This window comes from Terrapene carolina, unplaced genomic scaffold (genome assembly GCF_002925995.2).
Source record: "Terrapene carolina triunguis isolate 2854851 unplaced genomic scaffold, T_m_triunguis-2.0 Scaffold951, whole genome shotgun sequence".
Taxonomy (NCBI): domain Eukaryota; kingdom Metazoa; phylum Chordata; order Testudines; family Emydidae; genus Terrapene; species Terrapene triunguis.
The window spans coordinates 6,472,287-6,481,111 of NW_020665302.1; positions in this window are offsets into that span (position 1 = coordinate 6,472,287).

Sequence of the window (8,825 nt, forward strand, 5' to 3'; positions counted from 1 at the left end):
ATATATATATATATATATATGATCAAAATCTGACCCTCGATCTTTTCCATTAAGGAAACTGGTCAAATTCTCATGCTGCAAATGACTGCTGAGTAACTCCTGAACGCATGCTCTGTTTCAGCTACAAGAGATTGTTCTGTTTCTGTGTAAACACACCCATTTCCACAAAGTCTCAGAGGTCCCAGTCTACATGGAACTTCAGCAATGACTCCCCTCTCTACCCCTCCCCATCCATAGCTCCCGCTGTCAGACTGAAGTATCTAAAGCAACTGTGAACAAAGCTAGAAGGACTAAGTCCAAATTGAATCAACCAGGACTGAAACACCTGTCAAATGGTTAGGCCACCCACAGGAAGCAATGCAAGTTGCCTGACCTATGATACCTGCGTGAGTGCGTGCGCGCACACACACACACGTCTGAACCTTCACCTTTTTTGCAGATCTGCTTATGCTGTAGCAACTTTTTTCTGGTGGGGAAAAGGGGGAAAGGTGTTTAGTGCTCAAGAGAATGGGAGCATGAAAATACTGGCTTAGGGTATGTCTACACTGCAGTTACACATCCATGGCTGGCCTGGGCCAGCTGATTTGGGCTAAAGGGCTCTTGCTAAGGGGCTGTTTAATTGTAGTGTAGATTTTGGGCTCAGACTCAGCCCAAACTCTGGGCCCCTCGCACCTCACTGGGTCCTAGAGCCTGGCCTCCAGCCTGAGCCTGCACATCTATACCACAATTAATCAGCTCCTTCGCCTGAGCCCCACGAGTCCAAGTCAGCTAGCATGGTTTTTAATTGCAATGTCGACATACCATCAGAGTCAAAACATGCCAGAGGACAGATGTGAACACACAGCTCACTTCAGTGCTTCTGACCTTGTGAGTGACACAACCGTTAGAACATAAGAACGGCCGAACTGAGTCAGACCAAAGGTCCATCTAGCTCAGTATCCTGTCTACCGACAGTGGTCAATGCCAGGTGCCCCAGAGGGAGTGAACCTAACAGGCAATGATCAAGTGATCTCTCTCCTGCCATCCATCTCCACCCTCTGACAAACAGAGGCTAGGGACACCATTCCTTACCCATCCTGGCTAATAGCCATTAATGGACTTAACCTCCATGAATTTATCCAGTTCTCTTTTAAACCCTGTTATAGTTCTAGCCTTCACCGTTACTCCAGCCTTGGGTTCCTACACATGCTGCCAATGCACCTCAGCCCTGGTTTGTAGAACTCCTGTAAATTTTATTTCTAGGCTTCTGCTGAGCAAAGCTTAGCCCCGGTGCAGTGGCTTTTTGTGTGTGTGCGAACAATCACCATGGATTAGCCTGAGACCACCTCGGCCACTTGCACTGTGATCTAAAACACATTCGAACCCAAGTCTTCAGAAGTCAAAGGGTGCACTTCATAGGGGTGAGGGAAAAAAATTAAGGGAAAATCTCAGAGGAGATGAGATTCAGAGAAAAGTCTATGTGGAATTAAATAAACTGAAGTGGGATCTTTGCCTGAGTAAAATCCAAATAAGGGTGTTAGGATTTTACTGAAATTTTACAAAAGGACTTTACTTGTGCAACTGTAGCACCTAGAGACCGCAACCAAGGATCATGGCCCCACTAAGCTAGATGCTGTACAAACACATAGCATGAGACTGCCCATCTCCTGAAGATGTTATTAGGGTGGCCAGATGTCCCAATTTTATAGGGACAGTCCTGATTTTTGGGTCTTTTTCTTATATAGGCTCCTATTACCCTCTACCCCCTGTCCTGATTTTTCACATTTGCTGTCTAGTCATCCTATGTTACATTCTACAAACATTTTTTCTCTCTTTCCCCTAAACCAGAAGAAAACATTCACAAAGTTTTAAAAGTTTTTGAATTCAAAAACTTATTAAGATCCAAGGGAGAAGTTTACCCCTGTGCAGACAAAGAACCAGCACAATGCTTGTTCACCATGTAAGCCCTGTTTTGAGGGCTTAAGTGCAACTTAAGTTTTGCATAGGCTTCTTGCTGGCTCTTTGCATAGGGGTGAATTTCACCCAAAGAGTAAAGGAGAACTCCAGAATCCTGGCCTAAATCCCATCTCTCAATAAAACAACTTTGAATATCGAAGGCTGTGTTAAAGCCATTACTGGGTGCATATTGGCTGCATTGCCAATATCTGACTCATTAATGGAATACGCTTTGAGCCAAATTCTGATCTCATTTACAGCACTGTAAATACAAGGCAACTCAAATTGACTTCAGTTGGGTGACTCCAATTTTGCCACAATAGCACTTTAGCAGATTGGAATTCAGACCTTTGAGTATGAAAGGGGCTGTATAAAGCCAAACTCCACCCCATATGTAACACTGGGGTAGTTACCAGGAGGGAATGCCAGCATGTCCTCTCTGTAGAGCTGGTCAAAAAATGTTCATAGCAGTTTTTTTTTAAATGGCTTTTTTTGTCAAAAATTTAAATTTTCCTGAGACAATTTCCATTTTTGTCAAATGTTTTCAGGTTTTTATCGGAAAACCAAAATTTCCTTGGGTTTCCAAAAACTGAAATATCTTTGGTTTTCAACAAAACCCCCCAAAATTGTGCGAAAAAAATTGTCATTTCCTTTTATATTTTTCATGGAAACTAAAATGCATTTTTGACTTGTACCTCCCTGTCTAGCCACTTATGTTCAGAACCTAGAATCATAGAAATGTAGGGATGGAAGTGACCTCAAGAAGACATCCAGTCCAGCCCCCTGCAGTGAGGCAGGACCGAGTAAACCTAGACCATCCCTGACAGGTGTTTGTCCCACCTATTCTTAAAAACCTCCAATGAGAGAGATTCCACAACCTCCTTTGGAAGCCTATTCCAGAGTTTAACTACCCTTCTAGTTAGAAAGTGTTTCCTAATGTCTAACTTAAATCTTCCTTGCTGCAGATTAAGCCCATTACTTCTTGTCCTATCTACAGTGGACATGGAGAACAATTGATTACTGTCCTCTTTATAACAGCCCTTAACTTAGTTGAAGACTGTTATCAGATCCCGCCTCAGCCTTCTTTTCTGTAGACTAAACATGCCCAGTTTTTTTAACCTTTCCTCAGAGGTCAGCTTTTCTAAACCTTTTCTCATTTTTGTTGCTCTCCTCTGAACACTCTAGTTTGTCCAACCTTTTCTAAAGTGTAGTGCCCAGAACTGGACACAATCCTCCAGCTGAGGCCACACCAGTGCTAAGTGAAGTGGAACAATTTGCAATTTACCTTCCATGTCTTACATACAATGGTCCTATTAATACACCCCAGAATATTAGCCTTTCCCCCTAGCTGCATCACATTGTTGACATTCAATTTGTGAGCCACTCTAACCCCCAAAGCCTTTTCAGTAGTAGTACCAGCTAGCCAATTATTCCACATTTTGTAGTTGTGCATTTGATTTTTCCTTCCTAAGTGAAGTACTTTGCACTTGTCTTTATTGAATTTTATCTTGTTGAGTTCAGACCAATTCTCCAATTTGTCAAGGTCCTTTGGAATTATAATCCTGTGCTCCAAAGTGCTTGCAATGCCTCCCAGCTTGATGTCATCCTTTAACTTTATAAGTATACTCTCCACTCCATTATCCAAGTCATTAAGGAAAATATTAAATTGTACTGGACCAGGACTGACCCCTTCAGGATCCCACTAGACACACCCTCCCAGTTTGACAATGAATCATTGATAACTACTCTTTCAGCCAGCTGTGCACCAACCTTATAGTAATTTCATCTAGACTGCATTTCCTTAGTTTGCTTATGAGAATGTCGTGTGGGACTGTGTCAAAAGCCTTACTAAAATCAAGATATATCACATCTACCACTTTCCCCATATACGCTAGGCCAGTAACCCTGTCAAAGAAGGAAATTAGGTTGGTTTGGCATGATTTGTTCTTGACAAATCCATGCTGGCTATTCCTTATAACCCTATTATCTTCTAGATGCTTACAAACTGATTGTTTAATAAGTTGTTCCAGTATCTTTCCAGGTATCAAGTAAAGCAGACTGGTTTATAATTCCCTGGGTCCTCTTTGTTCCCCTTTTTAAAGATAGGTACTATGTTTGGCCTTTTCCAGTCCTCTGGGACCTCAGATGTCCTCCATGAGTTCTTGAAGATAATTGCTAACAGTTCTGAGATTGCCTCAGCTAGTTCCTTAAGTACACTAGGATGAATTTCATCAGGCCCTGCCAACTTGAATACATCTAATTTATCTAAATATTCTTTGACCTGTTCTTTCCCATTCTGGCTTATATTCCTTCCTCCTTGTTGTTAATATTGTGTTGAGTATTTGGAAACCATTAACCTTTTTTAATGAGGGCTGAAACAAAATAGACATTAAACACCTCAGCCTTCTTGATATCATCAGTTATTAGCTCTCCTTCCCCACTCAGTAGACGACCTTTACTTTCCTTCATCTTTCTCTTGCTCCTAATGTATTTGACGAACCTCTTCTCATTGCCTTTTATGTCCCTTGGTAGGTTTAACTCATTTTGTGCCTCAGCCTTTCTGATTGTGTCCCTGCTTGTGCTATTCTTTTGTACTCCTTAGCAGTTCATCCATGTTTCCACTTTTTGTAGGATTCCTTTTTGATTTTCAGATCATTGAATTGGCCCCCTTTAATTTCACATGATAAACAAGAGAGCCAAAGACACAATGAAAAGCATTTAAAGATTTTAAATCAAAGCCAGTGGACTGGACAGTTAATTCCTATTGATTTTAATAGGATTTGGGCATCCAAACCCCTAGCCGGCTTTGAAAATCTCACTCATAAATCCTTCAGTCTTATCCACAGCATCACTCTACTCTGGGCATTGCTTGGCTAGATGGCGTTTCTACCAGATAGGAAAATTGCTCTGCTGAAGAAGCTAACCTCACAGTAAAGGGATTTAATCGCTCAGGGAGGACGTCACTCTCCCTTATTCAGCACTTCTTTGACTTGTCTTTATTCAGAGACACAGAATCAAGCCAGAGCTGGGTACTCAGTTCTAGTACTGATGAAGTCACGGAAGAAGCTGACTTTTTACTTATCTTGTAAAGCACTGCGTAAATGGAGCCCAATTCACTGCTAACATGGAATTACACCTGCTTACACCAATGATTAATTTTGCATATAGTCAGTGCTTAATACATAAAATAATAATTATAAATAATTCACGTCAAGGGAAAATATCGGGGCAGTTGGATTGTCTGGGGAAAGGACATTGACGGGCAGAATGATGCAGAATACCTGGGATTCCAGCCTGATGCACAGGGCCGGCGCAACCCTTAGGTGACCTAGGCAGTTGCCTAGGGCGCTACAATTTGGGGGGTGACGACCACGGTGGTATTTCGGCGGTGGGACCTTCCGCTGCCTCTGTGGGGGGTGGCATTTCGGGGCGGGGCCTTCTGCCGCCTAGGGCGGCAGAAAAGCTGGTGGCGCTCCTGCTGATGCAGCAGTGAGCTAGTGCGAAACCAAAGGCCTTACTGAGCCCTGGCATAAGTGAGTGAGACTTCCATTGAGTTCCAGGGGAGATGCATCCACTTGCATCAGGGCTTTTTGAATTTGCTTGTGCTGGAGGTGGAAGGGATAGTTGGGAAAGGAAGATCAAGGAGTAGGTTTGAGGGTGGTGGCAACAGGAAAGAAGCGTCGATCCATTGGAGAGAGGCTCAGAGGAACAGCCAATTTGGGAGGTTTGGAGATGGCAAGATCAAGGAGGCCAGAGGCTAAAGAGGAAAGTTGTTGGGGTGACTCCGAAGTTCCAGAGGATATGGGTCCTGTTTAGCCTTAATCCACTCCTAGAAAGAGGTATTTTGTGGCTGCTGTTTCTCTTTAACAATAATATGCTTCTTTGCTACTGGCTTATTAGGGGTTTAGTGATGAGGATTTTCTCTTGTGCAGGTTTAGCAGCGAGGGGCTTTGGGGTTTATGAATGGGGAGCATCAGATGGTGGATTTCTCCATCCTTAGTTTTTCAGGAAAATAAGCGGCAAAGCTTTTTTCCTAGTGTCAGACTCAGGAAGGCACACAGAATACACAGGATGTAACAGGTTGAATATTCGGTTTGTTGTTCATGATACAAAACTGTAGCCTACTGCTGCGTCAGCCAGCCTCATCCCATAACTGCAGTTCCGCCTCTGGTCCTTACTCTTTTTTGGACTTCTGCACAGCTCAGTGTGAAATCTCCAAAAATCCTATCAACTCCATTTTAATACAGCTAATTAACTACACTGAGACGTTTGACAGAGCAGCTCTGCGTGAACCTAGCAGCAGACAGTGGGGGAAATTATTGGCAACACAATGAGCATAGAACCAGGCTGGTGTTGCTGGCAGGAAGAGAGAGGGTTTAATTTAATACACTGCCACTTCTAGACTAATAGAGCAAAATACAAATGACACTGCATGCCAAATTGGCACATGCTAACTACACTTCATGCACTGGCTGGGTGTTGAAAGGTGATGTCAGATTATATATTACAAAGCTGCCACTTTCCGAGCACTTTTCATCCAAAGATCCAAAGTGTCCAACAGACATTACAAACTGGCTCCAGCCCTTGGGCCCAGCCCTGCTTCCATTGAGGATACATGGGCCGAGATTTTTAGAAGTATTTAGGTATTGCTCCGCTCAGTGCTGCAAGGCCTAAGCGATTTAGATGGCTAAGTGCCATTTTCAAAAGTGACTTAGGCCTGGTCTACACTGGGGGGATGGGGGGGGGATGTTGATCTAAGTTTCCCAACTTCAGCTATGTGAATAACGTAGCTGAAGTCAACGTACTTAGACTTACTCACCGTGGTGTCTTCACCGCGGTGAGTCGACTGCTGACGCTCCCCCATCGACTCTGCTTGCACCTCTCGCGGCGTTGGAGTACAGGAGTCGACGGGAGAGCGCTCGGGGATCGATTTATCGCATTGAGACTAGACGTGATAAATTAATCCCCGCTGGATCGATCGCTGCCCAACGATCCGGCGGGTAGTGTAGACATACACGTAGGCACTTAGCATCCCAAGTCCCATTGAGACTTAGGGCCCTAAATGCCTATGCCATTTTTGAACATGGGACATAGATACCTAAATCACGTAAGCCTTGCAATGCTGAGTGAGCCAATGCCCAAATACCCTTTAAAACCTGATTCCTGGGAGAAGTGGGAGCAGGCCCCCAATACAGAGAGATCATTTCCAAGTCTAAACTGCTGTATAAAGTTACTATGCATTATTAAACAGCTACCTTGTTCCACTCTAGGGATAGCTGGGCATCATAGGATATAGATAGATACACGCACGTATACTTACTAGGTGTAGAGAGAGCGAGATGGTGACGAATTCCATGCCCATTTGACACTCCAGGGGGAATTTAGAGAGGCAATAAGCAATTAGCCAAGCTGCAATTTGCCCTTGTTCTGACTACTGTTCCACTTCTGTAACCACTAGACCATAAGACCAATACTGACTCATCCAGAGATTGGGCCGAGCAGTATTAAGTGGTACAAGCTAACTCCCCTATTCTTATTAACTGTGCCATGAAATCCCTAATGAACATGAGTGGTCAGGACCTGGGGTTTACATCTTACTGTATAAGGAGTTTATCACTGAAGAGTTTCTCTGTAGATGTACGGGGGGAGGGGCCGATACATATTTTGTTCAAAAACAAACATCCTACAGAGCTTGCAAAGTACTGCTCGTCACATATTTCTTCTATTCTAAGTTCTAGAACCATGCTCATCACTGCAACATCATAGAAATATAGGACTGGAAGGGACTTTGATAGGTCATCTAGGCCAGTCCCCTGCACTAAAGCAGGACTAAGTATTATCTAGGCTGTCCCGGACAGGTGTTTGTCTAACCTGTTCTTATAAACCTCCAATAACAGAGATTCCACAACATTCCTAGGTAATTTGTTTCAGTGCTTAAATACCCTTATAGTTAGGGCATTTTTACTAATGTCTAACCTAAATCTCCATTGCTGCAATTTAAGCCCACTACTTCTTGTCCTGTCCTGCGTGGTTAAAGAGAACCCCCCTCTTTATAACAACGTTTTACATACTTGAAGTCTGTTATCATGTCCCCCCAAGTCTTCTCTTCTCCAGATTAAACAAACCCATTTTTTTCAATCTTTCCTCATAGGTCATGTTTTCTAGACTTTTAATCATTTTTGTTGCTCTCCTCTGGACTTTCTCCTGTTTGTCCACATCTTTCCCGAAGTGTGGTGCCCAGAACTGGACATAATACTCCAGTTGAGGCCTTATCGGTGCTGAGTAGAGTGGAAGAATTACTTCTCATATCTTGCTTATAACATTCCTGCTAATATGTCAAAGAATTATGTTCGGGTTTTTTGCAACAATATTACATTGTTTACTCATATTTAGTTTGTGATATGCTATAACCCTCAGATGCATTTCTGCAGTACCCTTCCTAGGCATTCGTTTCCCATTTTCTATTTGTGTAATTGATTATTCCTTCCTACATGGAATACTTTGCATTTGTCCTTATTGAATTTCATCCTATTTATTTCAAACCATTTCTCCAGTTTGTCAACATCATTTTGAATTCTAATCCTGTCCTCCAAAGCACTTGCAACCCCTCCCAGCTTGGTGTTCTCCGCAAACTTCATAAGTGTACTCTCTATGCCATTATCCAAACCATTCATGAATATATTGAATAGAATCTGACCCAGGACCAGGGCCGCCCGCGGGGGGGGGGGCAAATGGGGCAATTTGCCCCAGGCCCCGGGCCCCAAAGGGGCCCCCATGAGAGTTTTTCGGGGCCCCTGGAGCGGGGTCCTTCACTCGCTCTGGGGGCCCCGGAAAACTCTCGCGGGGCCCGGGCCCCCAGAGCTTTTTCCGCTCCAGGTCTTCGGCGGCAG